Source organism: Solanum lycopersicum, chromosome 5 (assembly GCF_036512215.1).
Source record: "Solanum lycopersicum chromosome 5, SLM_r2.1".
NCBI classification, from domain to species: domain Eukaryota; kingdom Viridiplantae; phylum Streptophyta; class Magnoliopsida; order Solanales; family Solanaceae; genus Solanum; species Solanum lycopersicum.
Window position 1 is genome coordinate 50670669 of NC_090804.1, and position 19132 is coordinate 50689800.

The following is a 19132-nucleotide window of genomic DNA, read 5'->3' on the forward strand; positions in this document are numbered from 1 at the left end:
ATTCAATTATTTGTTTTCAATTTTATATTTCATTCACTTTTTCATCATACTACTTATTTGTATTTTATATATTATTATTATAAAAAATGCTAAATAAAAACTAGAATAAATATAAATACAAAAAAAATACATATTGAAATGAATAGATACAAGATTTTTGAAGAATAAATAACTATATAGGGAAAAAAATATATGAATACATATATATCTCTTAAATGACTATATAGATAAATTCGACATACCTATATATTGGATTGAATACAAACTAATAAAAAACTATAATAAATATAAATAGAATAAATTTTGGAATGAATATAATTTTAAAAAGGTAAAAATTCTGGAGAAAAAAAAAAGGGCAACATTCACATATAGCAAACAAAAAGTTCATATTTGTATGCTATAGCAAACTTTGCATAATTGCGCTCCATAGCAAACATAAAACTGTATAATTTGCTATGCATATACAATTGTATATTTCGCTGGCCTAAATTGTATAATTCGCTGGCATAAATTGTATAATTTGCTGCCCTATTTCGCTGCAATTGTATAATTTGTTTTGCATACAGTTGAATTAAATTAAAATGTATGTATATTGCATAATTATAAGTGTATAGCGAGAAGATATATGTTTTTCTCTCTTTATACAAAAACAGAAACACAATATGTACACTTCTGTTGTATAAAGCTAGAGAAAATTGTATTTCACTGCAATTGTATAATTCGCAATTGTATAATTTGTTGGTCTTTTTCTCTGCAATATTTGAAGTAAAATGTTTGTAAATTGTATAATTAAGTGTATAACACGAAGATATACATTTTTGCATGTGTATATACAATTTTCTCTCGCTTTATACAAAACAGAAACATAATTATACACTTCTCGCTTTATACAAAAACAGAAACACAATATGTACACTTCTGTTGTATAAAGCTAGAGAAAATTGTATTTCACTGCAATTGTATAATTCGCAATTGTATAATTTGTTGGTCTTTTTCTCTGCAATATTTGACGTAAAATGTTTGTAAATTGTATAATTAAGTGTATAACACGAAGATATACATTTTTGCATGTGTATACACAATTTTCTCTCGCTTTATACAAAACAGAAACATAATTATACACTTCTGTGTATAAAGCGAGAGAGACGAGCGAGAATGGAGAGTGGCGAGCGAGATTTTTGGGAGAGAGACACTGGCAAATTTTAGCTAATGTTTGCTATGGAGCACAATTAAATTTAATTTAGATTATTAGTTTGCTATGATATACAATTTTCCCAAAAAAAAGAACAAAGTTTAAATTTTATTTGAAAATGTAACTGATGAGAAAATTAAGGATTCTTACCTTTTTTGAAATATTCTCTCCCTTGATTTTCTCCCTTTTGTTGTTAAATAATTATATTCTTTAAATAAAAATAAATAATAAAAACATAATAAGATACATAACAAACTAAAATTTGACATTTTTACTAAATATTGAAAATATTGCTAATGAGCCCTCTTAAATGTTAAAATATTGACATTTTGAAAAATTCTCATTCTATATAATTTTAGTAATAAATATATTGATAGAAATTAATAATGATCTTAATAAAAGAGAGAGAAAATTTAAAATATCATTAGTATATATCTAATTACATAAATATAGGAAAATATGTAATTTATGAGAGAGAGAAAAGGGTGTAAATAATGAAAGAGAAAATATTAATAATATAAAAATAATTATTTATTTTTAAAATAATGACATTTTTGACATGTTTAATTATTAATGTATGGATATTATCACTAAATAAGTTTATTTTTTTTTGACTAGTTACCTAAATTTTGCTAGAAAAGTTTCCCTTTAACAAAATTCCCTATAGTTTCAGCCATCCAAGCCCATTTCACCAAATTAATTCCCAGCCCAATTCAAGTTTTTTTTAGTATCCCAGTTCCCCTATAACCCCAAACCCATTAAAACTCCAGCCTTTTTGTCCAAAATACCTGACCCATTTTTTCCTTTCCATAAAAGAATTCAGTCTTCCCCGATGTACGCAACATTTCCCCACGCTTTGCTCCATCCGTTTTCCTCACGGCATGGGTAGAAAAAATGGTCATCAAAAAGCGCATCACAAGTAGCAAATGCACTGACAATGGTTCTAGAAGCACACGCGTGAACAATGTACGTGTCTCTTCTCCTTCGATGTCTTTTTCAACTCGTCCCTTTCTTCTTTCTGTGCTTGTACGACCCCAACAACAGCTCCAAGAACGCAAGAATCATCCTTGGGACGAATAAAATTATGCCACGTTGCAATTCCAAGGACGATGGAACCATCTCAACCATCTATCCCCTTCCGATCTTTCTGGAATATAGACAAAATCTTAGAAAAAGTTGTTGATTCTATCCTCACCTCTTCCTTTATCAAATTTTGAAATACCCTTGGATTTGGTCGATTCTATCCTCACCTCTTCCTTTAGGAAAACCCAAATCCTCCTCTATATATCTCTTTCCTATTCACTATTTGAGGGGAGTTAGGGGGATTTTGATTTTTTAGGCAAAGGATTTTTTTTGAGTTTTTTAAAAAAAGAGCGAGCAATTTTTTTCTTTGGAATTTAACTCCTTCAAGTTTGTTTACAACTAGCTGGAGGACACTGATACAACTGGAACTTGGGAAAAAGGAGTTTGATTTTTCTAGTTGAATTTTTTGTTGGAAAATCCCTTGAGTAGGAATGTCAAGAGCTGCTAAGAAAATAGTATAGAAACACGATAAGATGTTCGAAACAACGTTATGTTCTAGTTCTCCGTCGAGATATCACACATTCCTTCTAGTTGCGTCGTGTCCTCTCAAACTCCGTTTTAAGTCGAGCTTTGTGGTCGGAAGATCGTGTTTGTTCGGCTCGCGCTATCTCCATCTCGCTGCACTCGAAAAGGTAAAACATCCCTCCGTTTCATTTTCTTCTCACCCCTATCTTAGTGTCACAATAATTGTTTAATGCTGAAGAGTTTTGTTACATGGTTGCTCGCTGTTAATATCTGTTATTTTGTTGACCTAATTTGTATTGTTTTCTTAGCCTTTTTGACCAAATAGAGATAGTGCTCGTGTTGAAGTATCGTGAAACCTTGCTTAATGTTTCCGTCTCTCTATTTCACTTGGCTTTAAGTTCACGCCATATTGTAAATTTCATGTCTTCTTTTGACTAAGATGGATTTAACAAAAGTCTGGTTTGATTTAAATAATTAAGTTCTATAGTGTGTTTCTTCCTGCTATTCGTTTTCTTTTCTTTCAATTATTTTGCGTGTAAGCTTGGTCAGATCCTCGCCTTGATCATTTTGGATACCCTTTCAAGTTTGTTCTTGGTTAATACACTATGTCAAGCAATTTGTAGCATGTAATTTATTTGTTTGTTTGTTTTGTTGAAGATTTCTAGAATCATGAAGGATGACTACCTCATTTTGTTTCAACGCGGTACCTCCATGATCTTACATCTTATTGTTAATCTAAACATTTTGTAGTTCACTTGAGTTTTAAGTTCCCATTTATTTATTTTTTTAGGTTTTGGAGTTCATCCTTGTTAATGTTTTTAAGTCGTTTGGCTTCTCAAATGAAATTGTTTTTTCGGAAAAATGTCTTGATTGATTTGAGTATTTTGTTCAAATTATTACTTTTTTTTTCTCTTTGATCTTGAATTCTTCCTTTAATTCCATTTGTTGATATTTTGTTAATTATTCTAGTTACATACCTTCCTAGAGAGTCGCCTCATAATTGATCTTCAACCCATAGAGGAGATTCTAGATGCATAATTACTAATGATTATAATAACCTAGCTCAACTAGGCAACCTAAGTATTTTACATTTCAACGTAACAGCCCATAATATGGCTCCTACTGTTAGTACCAGTAATCAAGTTTTTTATTTCTAAACTCCTGATGAGCACCCTTTACAAAGAGGTTGGTTGGGGCAGAGTTTCAGCCTGCCTTCCAGTGCTAGCTCTCTAATTATATTGGTACCTTAGTATGAATAAATAAATGCCTCTTGTTTTAAAAAAAAATACTATCTTACACAAAAGCAAGTGTTTACTGCGCTGGAATTTTATTTTATTTATATTAATGGTGCTTTCCTTATTATTATTCATTAATATTACTTTGTTATAAAAATGTCAAATTACTTTGTCTCATTTAATGGGTTTACATATATCTTTTTCTGCACGATCTTATTATTCATAACATTTATTAGCATTTATATTTTACAATATCCTTGCTAAAATTCTCAATTCTTCTTTTGTTAGTCGTAGTTGTTGCTCATTTACTATAGTTTGCTTGATTCCTTCCCTTATTATTCGAGATGTGTAATAGATTGTAGTCTTTAAGTTTTAAGCTTTAATCCTTTGTTTAGTCCTAAATACATGCCTCTTTAGTTGAAAATGATGCTTAAATTAGTTGTAATTTTTTACGCCTATGCTTGCTCTATTTCTTTACTTAAAGTCGTGAAATTGTTTAACATCTCTCTTTTAACCATGTCTCATTTATTTCGAGGGAGTAGCATCATTTTGTTAATTGGGTATACTATTTTGTTCATGGGTTTAAATTCTCAAGTTTATTCATTATTACACGGGGTACTATTGTCTCTGCATATCTTCATGTTGCATTTTTTAGAAGAAGACTTAATTACATTAGCTTCAATAGCTCACTCTACTCTTCTTACTGATAATTGCTTCCAAATTATCATTTATGTCTAAATAATTTTTGCTAAATCTACTTCCTCTAGTCACTATTGGCCTCATTGTTTAGTTATCACTACTATTTGATGTTTTATCTTATTACGTGAAGTTAGTTTGATTAAAGTGAAAGTTCATTTAGTATTGCATGTTTTACTTTTAACAACTCGGCAGTAAACTAGTCACACATTTTTTTATTATTTTTTATTTTTGTGAGTTGGTAGAGTTATATAGAATCAAAGTATACTATGTTATTAATCGCTATTTTATTTCATTCTCTTCTATGTTGGAAGCGTCTCTCCCGCGTCTCTGGAGACTCTTTCCCTCGCATTTTGGAAGAATCATAAAGACTTATACTTCCTTCCATCAAGTCAATACATGTATTAAATGTACATGTTTTGAAGAGGAAGAAGTTGAAGAGATTGGGCCTCAAAGGACCAAATTCATTCGAAAGATTATTTTTCGGGCGTATGCCCTTGTCGTATTTATTTATTTATTTATTATTGTAAGATTATTTTAGGATAGGTACAAAAACAAATGGGTCAAAAACCCAAAAGAAGTGGGTCCAAATACCGTTCAAGGAAGACAGATAACCCGAATTAGGACCAAACTCTCTCCTCTCTCTCTCCTCTTGTATTCTCGTTTATTTATATAATTTAGTTTTTGGTAGTTTTAAAGTTAATATAATTCAATTCCTCGCAAACGTCAACTTAAAATTAATTTGAAACGGATTCTAAAAGAATAAATAAAATTGTGATCCAGTTCTCACTTATATAGTAAATTAATTACTTTGTTTCAAACAAATCCAAAGCGATTTTTATCTTGAAATCAAAATTATCTTTTTAGCCAAATTAAGTTTGTTGTCGGATAACCGCATGTTAGCGTACGTCTTAGGTTCTTTTAAAAACCTTTCTAAGATGTTAATAGAAATCCCCGAACCTTCCTAAAATTATTTCATTTGATTTTCTGTTTTCAATTAAATGGAAGAATGGTTTTCTTGATTTTTCTCAAAAATTAAGTGGCGACTCTTAAAAAGTCAAAAACATACAAAAATTATTATTTTTCCAAAATATATAAAACAGAATGGTTGTGTGAAGTTAACTTTATCTGTTTATTTATCGTACTATATAAACTGTTGCATTATAACTCCGTTAAACGATGGTTATTTTTGTTTACCGCTTAAAGGACGATTATGCATGTTCACAGTCGTTCCATAACAAAATATTTCTCGGGGCACTGTGACAAATGTAGTTGGCTACTTGATAGTTAACGATCGTTAACTGTCCCGGCCCAAGTAGTCCGCTTTGGTTACCCTTTCCACTATAAATATAACCCACTCCTAGTTAAACTAAGAAAAAGAGAACCAAAACCTGAAAAGTAGCGCATTGGCCTAAGATAACCGAACACCCAAGGAGTAGTGGGCCTATTAGAAAGACCTCGTTGAGTCCAAAGAACCCACGGCTCGATAAGAAGATCATATTTGTGTGTTTAATCTGAAGGATGTTTGTGTGTTTAGCTAATTGTTGTGTCATGGGGGTTGGAAACTAACTAGTCGTATGTTTTTTTAGATGTCGAGTAAGTTCATCAGCTTCAACATGGTCACCAAGACATGAGACATTCTTCGTATATGGTGGGACAATCTCCAAGATTGACAAATGAGATACATGGGCCACTTACCTTCGATAATGGACTTCAAGGCTTGGCCCATGTTTATCGAGGTAATTACGCAGTTCTGGGACGACAAAAAGATGGTGTTTTAATTTGGAGACGTCGAAATGGCACCAATGCTAGAAGAAATAAAGGATTGTCTGGACTCTATCGGAACATGTGCCAAGAGGAAAAAATTTCCAGATCATCACATCCTTCTACAAAATATGCCGACTAGTAGAGAATTGAAAGACATGTTGCTGCTGGTAAGGGATAACTTGTTGGATGCCCAAAGTATACCACTAATGAGATGTTTCGAAATATGGGGGCATGATAGCTATTTTGTGCAATTTCCAAATTAATTCTATGACCATATTACTTGAAGACAAACTCAAGCCATCGCATTGTGTTCCCTCAGAATGAAGGAAAACATATTGACACCCGAGTCGTAATGGCAGTAGACGCCATTTTTAGAGGAATTGGTAGCATTGCAGTTTAGCCCCAGTCATTTTGGCCGACATCTATCGGTCTTTGAGATAATGTAAGAACGGGTTCCCATTTTTCCAAGGTTTCAACAATGTACTTCAGTGGTGGATGACAAAGCATTTGTGCATAACAAATGGCACCCAACAACAAGAGTTACCGAATCGATCCAGACGTGTCCCCTTGATAATTACGAATTATATCGAAGTGTTCATATATTCCCAATTCACACCACCAGGGATGCGTGGGTGAGGGTATTTTACGATCTACAAGAAGGATACATACAGTGGATGTTGCCGAGCTTCATGTCTGAGAATATAGCAGCGCAAAGGGCCAAAATTCCCTTTTTAGTCTTTTCTATCGTCAAGGGATTACGACCCCACAATTAAGCTAGGGTGATGCAGCAATTCTGTAGAACACAAATCACACTTGTCCACGGGGATACTAGCTGTTTTATCGTCGATATAATGGGTGCACTAAAATACCTTTCGCCAAGATCATCCTCCAAGAATGGGCCGGACGTGTCAACATGAAATGGGGTATGACATAAAATAGATATGAAGTAGGGTATGTAGATGAATACAAGATGTTGTTGCAGAATGATTTATGTGTTATAGTGAACCCAAAACTACGCGTGGATCAAAAAGTCAAAGACGTATAGATAAGGATCTAGATCTTCGCATATTATTTTCAGCAGGAATGGGACCGAAGGGATAAGGAATTTCAGCGAAGGGACCACGAGTACCAATTAGAGAGTTAGAAAATTAGAGGGCTCTAGCGGTGAGGTCACAAGAGCTAGTTGATGCAAGGGATTGTTTGGTGCGTCTAGATGCAATCCTAGATGAGTAGATGAACACTCTACAGGCCGTGCCTCCAACTTCCAAAGTTTTTTTTGATGAGTCATATGTAGTAACAAGCAAATGCAAATCATTCGCGAAGAGGTAGAGAGACATTCTAATTCCCATGCGTGGGATTGTTTTATACTTGTATTCGCAATGTATTCTCCTTCCATGAAAATGTAGCTCATTTTGCTTAAAACTATGTAACGAATGCTATGATTATTTGTGAATTTTATTTTGGGGGATGCAACAACCTTTTTTAAACAACGCAATACATACTATAGATCCCTAGGCCTACCCTTGGAACAAAAGGGTCACATGCATGATTAGGACGCAATATAGGTGTTTTAAGTGCTTATGTGATATGTTGCTTTGAATGAGGATATAGTCAACTCATTCCTGTGAAGAAAGTTCTATAAAATATACACACAAGTCACTATTACAATATGTCCGACAAAAATTTTCCGAGTGTTAAGTTTCTCACTCAAAAGACACATCTCATATCCCAAAACCTAAAACCCTACTCTATCGTCTCAGGAAAGGAATGATCACCTCTATGGACAAAGGAAAGAGTATCCAAACTAGGCCAAGTGAAGAAGAGAGGATCGACACACAAAAATAGTGCAGAAAGCGCCTGTATGACTTAATGTTTCATTCTAGAAGCTCCGAGAAGGAAATCAACAAAGAGAGTTATGAGGAGGCACTTGCGCGCAAACCTTCTTCTGAAGGACGTTTGAAAAATGGAGACAAGAAAATTTCTCTTGAGGAATATCCACACAAATGTCGAAAAAGGATAGAGGTCATTTCGTGCGCACTCGTTTTCAAACACTATTGATCTTGGAATGTGTTGAGACCCATCAAAAGAGCGTCACCCCAAGAGGCATCAGGGGATTTCCGCAAGACATGCGAATGTCATCCCAACCAGAAAGGGCATACGATAGAGGAGTGCTTTGGGTTTAAAAACGCAGTCCATGGTTAGTTCAGTATGAACAGTACTTTGAACACATGAGGTGATGGCGTTCTCCTTGCATGTGATGAACCGCGGCTTGACATACTGAGTTGTAGTCATCATTTTATATTTAAAGCTTTGTTGTCTTTCAGTTTACTTGTAATCGTAATGAATAGATGAATGAAAATATTTCCTTTTGTACTTTAACTACGTTGGGCCTGAATTATCTATGTGAGATACGTAGGCAACCTTTAAAGGCCCGGTCCCTATCTTTTAAATGTTTTAGTCTCCCCCTATCATATTACGAGTAGATACAATGATCAGATCAACAGACATCAAAGGACATCTGCAAGAAGACCTTAGCTCAATGTGATTTAGCTTTTTTATGATAGGGTTAAACTAAAAAGAAGCAAAAACCTGCTTGTTAAAAATTTGCTTCCGTCCTTACTCGTGAGTTGAAGACATCCTCAGACATAGCAACTTGTGCGTTTATCTGGTCTCTGTGTGATATTATGCATTTTTATCATGAATCTAAACTGACAAATCTGCCTTTGAGTTGTTTCCCTTTTATGGTACTCTGAAACTGATCTGTGTCGATTAAGCTGGTAGATCATCCCTATTTCACCAAATAAAAAGATCCTGCATATTCCTTTCCCAGATAAGATTCGGTCAAAGCAAAAACGCAATGGGAGATAACAACGAAGAAGTAAGTCTCACTAACATTGAGGTGGCTCAGCCCCCCATAGAGGTCCAAAATGAATTGATTTTGAAACTGATGCAACAGATTGCGGAGATGATGGTGGAGATGCAAAGCAGACAAGATCTGCCTCCACCACGTTTTGCTGCTAACACTGCTGATGGGAGACCTCCTCTCTACTTCCTTATTTAAAATGTGGATCCATCCCAGAATCATCTATCTACACCTGTCCAAAATCGCTCTGTCATAAACTTGACTACACAAAATCTCCAATATGCTTTTGCATCCTACCAAACTCCCCCTCCTACTCAAAACAACCATTCCCAAATACCACCTCACTCTCAAAATACCCAACATCAAACGCTCCACCACCTTAAAATCTAGGCCAAAATCCAAACCAAAATACTTTCAATCCCTAAGCATCCTACCACCACTTAAATCAGAATACCAATCCTCAGTCTTATCCATAGAAATACCAAACCATTCAAATCGCCCATAGTCTTTTCGTAGCTCCACCCTTACCTAAAAGAGCCACTTTCCATATTATCGTCCCTGCTGAGCTCGACGTGCACAGTTCTGAGTTGGACCATTATGAGGAATAGGAAAGAGAATGGAGAGTGAAGGAAGAAGTAAAAGTGGATATAAGAGAGAAGAGATCAAGAGAGTCATGAAAGAGCTCCAATGCATATCCCTGATGCAGCCGGTCTTAATTATGAAGATTTGTGTATTCATCCAAATATGGACCTTCCAAAGGGGTTAAAGATTCCAAAATTTGATACTTTCGATGGAGTTGGGCAACCTATGGCTCATCTGAGAGCCTACTGTGACCAGCTTGTTGGAGTTGGTAGGGATGAAACTCTATTGATGCGTCTATTCAGCCGAAGCCTATGTGCAGAGGCTCTAGAATGGCTTACCTCCCACGAAACAAGACAATGGAAAAGCTGGAATGCTCTAGCCAAAGATTTCATTGATCAATTGCATTCAACATAGAAATTTTCCCTGATTGATACTCTTTGGAGCAGATGAAGTAGAATTTCACCGAGAGCAATAGAGAGTTTGCCTATTGGTGGAGAAAAGATGTTGCAAGGGTAAGACTTCCTAAGTCTGAAAAGGAAATTTTCAAAGTGTTCGTGCGAATGCAAGAGCCTGAGTATTACGACAGAATCATGTTGCTCGTGGGAGCGAAGTTTGTCGAAATAGTTAAGATCGGTTAAACTATTAAAGATGGTTTAAAATCAGGAAAGATAGCCCAGGTGGCCGTGTCGCCCGGATCTTCAAGGTTGTTGAAGAAGAAAAGAGAGGACGTTGACGCTCTCTCATATGTGGGGAATAAAAACCCTAGAAGATCGTCATCATCCCAAGGTTATTCTCGATTTTTTAAAAACTCCTACCAAGATAGTCAGAAAAATAATCATCCTCTAGAATACCAAAATCTCCTCTTGTATACCAAAATCCACGTCTAATTTACCAAAATGCATCTCCCGCTTACCAAAATCATCCTCCCCTTTATTAAATCCCATCTCCCCACTTAGAAGGTGGTGCTCCCAACTGTGCCAACGTGCAGTCGAGGTACAGAGAAATCCTCATGTTTATCAAGTCCAAGCTCCACTATACCAAAATTCCTCTAAGAATTACCAAGCATCATCGCCAAACTACCAAACAAATCCCTATCCTAGAAATCAAGCTCCCTGTCCCAACAACAAAAGTCACCAACAAGCGCCTCCTCCACCAGGAAGTAATGATCCACCTTTACCTAGATTCAAGAAGAAGCCTCCTCTAAACCTTACTTAACTATTTGAAAGACGAACAAAGTTGTACGAGCGACTTGATGTGGCCGTATATATCTACCTAGTGGGGCTCAAATCAGTGGGTACGAGTTCTAAATTTTACAGACCAGATCAAAAATGTGCTTATCATTCAAATAGTGTTGGGCATTATACTAAGGACTGTATCAACCTCAAGCAAAAAATTTAGGACTAATCGACAAAGAGATAGTCTATCTTCAACCAGCTGCGACTAATGTCAACATCAACCCTTTGCCGAATCATAGAGGCGACAATGTTAATATGATTGAAACAAATGATTATTGGTGCATCATAAAAGTGATAACTCCAATCAATTGTAACGAGTTGGAAAGACTTGTGGCCTTTTTGAGTATAAAAAAAAAAGAGTTCGTTATCCTGACACCCGCGAAAATTGTTGCCTTGGTGCCATCAGAAAATCTTGTCAGGCCAAAATTTGTGATTGAAACTGCTGCCACTTAGGGTATGACCTGTTCTGGAAGGTGTTATACTCCTGAAGAGTTGTCTCTTTGATGACAGAAGAATGGTTAGGGTAAAAGACCTATAAGCGAAGGCGAAGCGAAGAAATTCTAGAGAAAGATGCAGCCAAAAGATTATTGTATTGTTAAGAACTTGGAAAAGAATCCAGCCCAGATTTTTGTGTGGGCCTTGCTGATGACATCTCGATTGCATAGACAGGCTTTGATGAAGGCCTTAATGATACATATGTGCCCGTGGGCACAAGCAGCGATAATGTGGCCTCTGTGATCAATAAAGCCATCAGAGGACTTCAGATTAGCTATTGGGAGGAGGAGTTGCCTTTTGAAGGAAAGTCACACAACAAGGTATTGCACATCACTATCATATGTTGCGTGAAGGTTATAAATTTCATCTTGGTGAATGATGGATCTGGTCTAAACATTTGTCCATTGTCGACACTACGACAGTTACTGTTTGATTAGCAGAACCATGTCAATCTAAGAGCCTTCGACGGGGTATAGAGAGACATGTTCAGAGCAGTATATTTGGTCATCCAAATGGGTCCGACGATTCAACGCACAATTTCAAGTCTTAGATATTGACACCAGCTATAACCTTGTTTTGGGAAGGCCTTTCATTCATATGGCTGGAGTTGTACCTTCTACCCTTCATCAAATGATGAAACTTGTTTGGAAGAACAAAGAGTTGGTTATTCATGGTGAAGGGAGTCACTTTGGTAGATAGGCGCCAATTATCCATGAAGTGTCTGAAGGTACCAATTTCTATATGGTGGAGCTGCTAAATTCCATCGGTGAGGATTTGTACCCATAACCTCCTATGCCTTCATGTACAAGATGATAGCCTTTGTGATGATGCAAAATTATTTTGAACCAGGTTTTGGATTGGGAAGAAATTCCCAAGGAATTGTTGAGCCTATTCTTGTCCCTGTCAAAGGAGCTAGATATGGTTTGGGGTACGTCCAACAGATGATGATATGAAGATGAAGAAGAAGATTGATAAAGAATTGGTTAAGCCAATCCCTCTTCTTTGTCAATCATTTCCAGTCTGGGAGTATGCCGAGCATGACAACCCTTGAAAAGGAATGTGTGGAATTTTCGAGGAGATCGATGATGTTATTGAGAAAGTGGTCGAGCTAGCTGGTATACGTGATGCAGAGACTAGAGAGATTCTGCATAATTGTACCTCCACGCCGATTTAGATTCCCCTAACTCCATGGTAGAAGGGAATCGGTGGCGGTCCAGAAGAGGCCCAAGACCCACCATTTTTCATTTTCTTAATTGCTTGAATTTTAAAATTCACCCGTGATGTTTGAAATAGGCAACATGGTGCTTTGCCATAGCCAAAGTTTATATTATTTCCTAATTTAAATGAAAGCCTCTTTTGTTAGAAATTTATTTATTTACTCATCTGGTATATTTTACTTTTCTAACTTTGCTTATTGTTTCACTAATAAATTTTAAACCTACCAATGTCTTGTCATGTAACGAGCTGAACGAACAAAATGACGCAGGTGATGATGAGCTCGATTAATACGAAGAGTAAAACCAGGAACTGAAATATGTTGTCGAAGAATTTTTGAAGTTTGAAAATCAGCATAAACCAAATTTAGAGGAAACTAAAATTGTAAATCTAGTAGACCAGGAGTGTGTAAAAGAGGTCAAAATCAGTGTTCACTTCAATGAATATCAAAGAAATAGACTAATTCATCTACTCACCGATTACATTGATGTGTTCGTCTGGGATGTCAGCGACATGATAGGGCTGAGTACCAATGTTGTATCTCACAAGTTACCGATTAATCCAAGGTTCAGTCAGGTAAAGCAAAAAACTCAAAAATTCAAGCCTGAGTTGGGTGTAAAGATCAAAGGAGAGATTGCCAAGAAGATCGAATCTCGATTGGCGGAAGTGATGCAATACCCGACTTGGTTGGCCAATGTTGTTCTGGTTGCCAAAAAAGATGGGAAGATCAGAACTTATGTCGACTACAGAGATCTCAACAAAGCCAGCCCAAAAGATAATTTTTCCATTGCCAAACATTCATATTCTTATTGATAACTGTGCTAAGCATGAAATGCATTCGTTTGTGGATTGTTACGCAGGTTATCATCAAATTTTGATGGACGAGGAAGATGCAAAAAAGACATCTTTCATTACACCTTGGGGTGTATATCATTACAGGGTGATGTCATTTGGCCTCAAGAATGTCGGTGCTACCTATATGAGGGTTATGATCACTATATTTCATGATATGATTCATAAAGAGATCGAGGTGTAGGTAGATGATGTTATAATCAAGTCCCATGAGAGTTCAGATAACCTGACGGACTTAATGAAGTTCTTCGACCATCTACGCCGGTATAACTTGAAGTTAAATCTTGTCAAATGTACTTTTAGGATGCTAGACAGAAAATTGTTGGGATTCATAGTCAACCTAAGGGGTATCGAGCTAGACCCTTCCAAGATCAAGGCAATTCAAGAATTATCTCCTCCAAAGACGAAGAAAGAAGTTATGAGTTTCTTGGGGAGGTTGAACAACATTAGTCGATTCATATCTCTATCAACTGTGTTGTGTGACCCAATCTTTAAGCTGTTATAGAAAGACGCCTTGACAAAGTGGAATGAAGAGTGTCAGACTGCTTTTGATGCAATCAAGAACTATTTCTCCAATCCACCGGTATTGTTTCCTCCGCGAGAAGGGAGTCCATTGTTGCCGTATTTGTCCATCTCAGATACTGCATTCGGATGCATGCTTGGACAACATGACAAGACAAGAAAGAAACAAAGGGTTATCTATTACATAAGTAAGAAGTTAACTCCAAACGAGTCCCATTGCACTCTGTTGGAGAGAATGTGTTGTCCTTTGACTTGGCTTGCCCAAAAGTTGAGACATTATTTATCTTCTTATACTACATACCTGATTTTCAGAATGGACCGATTGAAGTATATTTTCCAAAAGGCAACCGATCGGAAAGTTAGCTAAGTGGCAAATGTTTTTGAAGGTATTTGACATTGTGTATGTGACTCATAAGGCGATAAAGACACATGCCTTGGTTGATCATCTTGCAGAAAATTCCATTGATGATGAGTATGAACCACTCAAGACTTATTTTCACGATAAAGAAGTACCGTAGATAGGAGAAGATATTTCTGAAGCATATCCTAGGTGGAGACTATTATTTGATGGAGCAACAAAACACCAACGAAAAGGTATGGGAGCTGTCTTAGTGATAGAATCTAGTTAGCACTATCTCATGGAGGCTAAGCTCCAATTTAATTGCACGAACAACATGTCTTAATATGAATCTTGTATCCTCGGTTTGAAAATGGTCATCGACATGAATGTCCATGAGCTGTTGGTTATTGGAGACTCACATTTGTTGATTCATCAGGTTCAGGGAGAATGGGCCATTAACAACCCGAAGATTATACCTTACATATAGTATGTACAATTGTGCAAAAGATTTTGTATAATCGAGTTCATACATACTCCTAGAATACAGAATGAAATGGCTGATGCTTTTGCCACCATCGCTTCAATGATTAAACATCCAAATAATGATTATATTTATTCTCTGCATATAGAGCTGAAAGAACATCCAGTCCATTGTTCACATGTTGAAGCAGAACAAAATTGTTTACAATGGTATTTTGATATAAAGAAGTATTTGGAGTCCAAAAATTATCCTGAAGATGCTACATCCAACCAGAAGAAGTCGATACGCCGTATGGATCTCAATTACTTTCTAAGTGGAAAAGAACTATATAAGAGGACTCTAGATTTGGGTCTTCTCAGATGTGTCGATGTTGTTGAAGTTGTGAAACTTACTGAACAGATACTTGGTGGAGTTTGCGGTACGCACATGAATGGACTCACTTTGGAAAGGAAGATCCTGCGAGCTGATTATTTTTGGATGACTACGGAGAATGATTGTCGCATGCTTGTGAAGAACTGTCACAAATGTCAAGTGCACGATTATTTGATCCAAGTGCCGACTCACGAACTTAATGTTATGAGTTCACCTTTACCATTTGTAGCTTGGGACATGGATGTCATCAGTCCGATAGAACCAGTCGCTTCTAACAGACACATATATTTTTTGTTGCCATTAAATACTTCATCAAGTGGGTGGAAGCAGCTTCGAACAAGTCGGTGACAAGGAAAATTGTAGCTGATTTTCTTCGCAATAATCTGATATGCAGGTTCGGAATATCTGAATCCATCAGTACTAACAATGGTGCGAATCTCAACAGTCACTTGTGAGAGATATATGTGATCAATTTAAGATCACTCACCAGAACTCAACCGCTTATCGTTCCCAAATGAATAAAGCTATAGAGGCCGCCAATAAGAATATAAAGAAGACTCTGAGGAAGATGATTGACAATCAGCGATGTTGGCACGAGATGTTGCCAAATGCTTTCTTGGGATACCGAATGAGTGTTAGAACATCATTGGGGCTACTCTATATTTGCAAGTGTATGGAACAGAAGCATTCATACCTGCTGAAGTCGAGATACCATCTTTTCCAAGAAGCTGAGTTGAGTAGTGCTGATTGAGTAAGCAAGCGGATTGACCAATTGACATTGATTGATGAGAAGAGAATGGTTGTCGTTTGTCATGGTTAGCTATATCGACAGAGAATTATTCGTGATTTTCACAAGAGAGTCATAGACAGAATTTTTGAAGTTGGTCAGCTGGTCCTTAAGAGCATCTTTCCTCATCAAGATGAGTACAAAGGAAAATTTGCACCAAATTGCCAAGGTCCTTACATGGTTCACAAAGTATTATCTGGAGGATCTTTTGACCTGTCGGAGATGGATGGCTCCGCATGGCCGAAACTGATCAACTCCAATGCTGTCAAGAGATCCTACATGTGAAGCTTTGGTTTGAGTTTTTGTTATTTCCTCATAATTGTTTTATTGGTTTGTAATTGTTTCGTTTAATGTTATATTCCTCTTGTAATGAACTAGGTTCGACCTGAATTTTCAAAAATGAGATACGTAGGCGGCCTATGTCGGCCTTAGTTGGTTTCTTTGTAAAATTTCTTATCGTTATTAGTCTTGGGGGAACTACGTTTGACCTGATTTTTCCCTCAACGGGATACGTAGGTACCATAAGGGTTCGGTCATATCTCCCATAAGTTTTCTTTTCCTCTTTATATAGAAACCGAGACAGAATTTTTGGGACTCAAATATTCTCGATAAGAATATTACTCCTCAACAAGTCAAGACGAACGATATGTCGAGATTTACAATTGGGACAAAATGTTTTAGAGGATCTAAAAAATTCAATGATTTGCTCACCAATAGTCAAAGATGAATTTGAGACATGCAACAGGGAATGAAATTTAGAGGATGACCTCAAAATTTAAACATGGTTTTATTGACTGTCTAGAGTGACTTTGAATACTCCCCAGCAAATAATAAGATAGACCTCCAAGTATCAGGCTCAAAGAAGTTCGTTAAGCCAGACGTGACATGACACTTTGCAGTGACCCCAACATACTACATCTCAAAAATTTATTTTCTTAAAGATTTTCCTTTTATGTTTAATTTTTTTAGCATAAAACATTTTGTCTTTTCTATCAAAGGTCGGGAGATTAGAAAATCAACCGGAGACAGAAGGACAAGGAGCAGACAAATGAAGGAATCAACACAGATCAATTCATTTTAAATTTAACAATTTTTCTATGGACACATGTATATAGTTTTGCTTTGAAATCAGGAAATTCCTCCGATCGACGAATGTGAGAAGTCAAGGGGGGCAAAGGCATCTCCCAATTTAAAACTTTTCTATTGATGCAGGAATTGTTTATATTGCTTATATCAAAGAGTTGAAAATGTAAATGTTTTATTTCAATCAGCTCTAAACAACAAGAAGTCCATAAGGATCGTCTGGCTAGGTTCAATGATGAATCAAATGAAAACCTGGGAAATAATAGTTTATAATTTTCGTCAAGGACGTCATCTGCATCACATTATTAGACACGATAGTGTCGCTAAAAGAAAGGACATTTTATCGGTATTGTCGATTGAGACGATACATTACCCGGAAAGGTCAACTTATTTTATTGTCGAGGCAATGCACTACCCGTAGGGTTTCATTTATTTTATTGTCGGTCAAGACAATACACTATTCGGAGGGGTCATTTATTTGTATTGTCGACTGAGATGATACACTACCTGAAGGATCAATTTTTTTAATTTTATTTGAGACTATATCATAATAAAAAAGGCACCTAGAAGAAAACTATGTTGCTCGATTGAAGCACTATCTTCATTTGGTATCATGGATGACATCACGAGTCAATATTCATGCATCACGAAAGATCATGCATCGCGAGTCAAATTCGTGTATCACGGAAGATCATGCATCAAGAGTGAATATTCATGCATCGCGGAAGATCATGCATCGCGAGTTAATACTAATGCATCAATGAAGATCATGCATCGCAAATTAATACTCATGAATCACGAAAGATCATGCATTGCAAGTTAATATTCATGCATACAAGAAAGATATTCATGCATCGCAGAAAGTTATGCATAGCGAGAAGATATTCATGCCTCACAAAAAATTATGCATCGCGATAAGATATTCATGTCTCACAAAAATTTATGCATCAAGAGAAGATATTCATGGGCCGCAGAAGATCATGCATCGTGGGTTAATACTTATGTATCACGGAAAATCATGCAATGCGAGTTAATATTCATGCATCGTGAGAAGATATTCAAGCCTCGTAGAAAGGGATGTATCACAATCATGCCTTGCGATTAAATATTCACGCATCACGAGAAGATATTCATTCCTTGCAAAAGCTATGCATCGTGATAAGGTATTCATGCCTCGCAAAAAGTTATGCATCGCGGGAAGATATTCATGACCCGTAAGAAATTTTGCAATGCCGGGAAATTAATCGTCATCTCAGGAGATACGTTAACCCATCGGCATAAACTGCATTCTTTTATTTTGATAAAAGTAAACATCATGAAGATCATCGAAGACGACGTCAAGAGAAATTTGAACAATTCATTATCTTTTACTTATTTCAACATCAAACGAAGAGTATATGGAATATTATATTACAAGCATAAGAAAGAAGCTTTATTTGCTTTACATCGAATCGAGAAAGTTGATATCAAATGTTGAAGGAGAGAATCTAAGTGTCAACGCGGTAAAAGTCACTATCGCCCATTTGAATTGCATTTTAAAGCTGACTCAGTCTCTGTCAAGAGCATCCGAAAAGATGAATTATCCCAAAAATACAACAGGTACGGACAACATCATAAAGGATGCATCACAACATGAAACTTCTTCTTAGATGCGAACTGGGACATAGTCCAAAGAGGAGTGTCAAACTCTTAGGATAAGAGCAGAGGAGGGAATTCACCACAATCAAACAACACCCCTATCAGAAGGCATGTGGATTTTTGTTTGGATTTTGTCAGTTTTGGTTTGCATCCGGATTTTTGGTGTGTGCAGGAGGAAAGTTTCCGCTCATATTGACAATGCGCCAAGAGTTTTGGAAATTATGTCCGT

General features: G+C 36.3%; 1 long non-coding RNA gene across 1 annotated transcript; it reads left to right on the plus strand.

Annotated features, from left to right (window-relative positions):
• The first annotated feature begins 2303 nt into the window (after nucleotides 1-2303).
• LOC112941571 (uncharacterized) lies at nucleotides 2304-5395 on the plus strand. Its single transcript, XR_003246949.2, has 2 exons — nucleotides 2304-2907; nucleotides 4986-5395. It is a non-coding gene; the product is annotated as an uncharacterized lncRNA (long non-coding RNA).
• Nucleotides 5396-19132: the final 13737 nt, after the last annotated feature.